The sequence below is a fragment of the Nematolebias whitei genome, chromosome 20 (genome assembly GCF_014905685.2).
Source record: "Nematolebias whitei isolate Nwh7 chromosome 20, NemWhi1, whole genome shotgun sequence".
NCBI lineage: Eukaryota > Metazoa > Chordata > Actinopteri > Cyprinodontiformes > Rivulidae > Nematolebias > Nematolebias whitei.
The window spans coordinates 38,801,309-38,801,820 of record NC_056517.1 but is presented as its reverse complement, the minus strand read 5'-3'; the positions used below and the strand labels follow the sequence as shown (position 1 = coordinate 38,801,820).

The 512-nt window shown below is 34.4% G+C and overlaps 1 non-coding gene across 1 annotated transcript; it reads left to right on the top strand.

The window, feature by feature from the left end:
- The first annotated feature begins 216 nt into the window (after positions 1-216).
- trnar-ccg lies at positions 217-289 on the top strand. The gene has a single exon. It is a non-coding gene; the product is annotated as a tRNA-Arg (tRNA).
- The last annotated feature ends 223 nt before the right edge of the window (positions 290-512 follow it).

Sequence of the window (512 nt, the reverse complement as noted above, 5' to 3'; positions counted from 1 at the left end):
GAGAGAAGTTATAATAAATGGCCTCACTGGTGCTAATTAAAAATAAATGTTTTGTGTAGACCCTTAAACCTGAAAAACAAGTTTTATAACGTGAGAAACATATTTCTCAGATGCATTTTATTATTTATAATAAATTGTGTATTTCTTCTACTTCCACTCTATATTCAACATTGACATAATATCAAGATGATAATCTGTTCCTCCTGAGTTGTCTGTGGCCCAGTGGCCTAATGGATAAGGCATCAGCCTCCGGAGCTGGGGATTGTGGGTTCAAGTCCCACCTGGGTCAGTTAGATCACATGTTTCTCAATATTTGCATCATTGTAAATGAGAAGGGCAGAAATCTGTCACTATTAATAAATAATACCTGAATAATTGTTTTTTTTGGCCTTTGCTGGCACTGTAAGGACTTTTAAAATACTGTTTTGTTTTGTTTTCAAATTCTCTGTCTCAAAAGCTTCACGATGATATGTTGTTGAAGTTTAGTGATTTGTCTCCTTGCTATAGTTTTA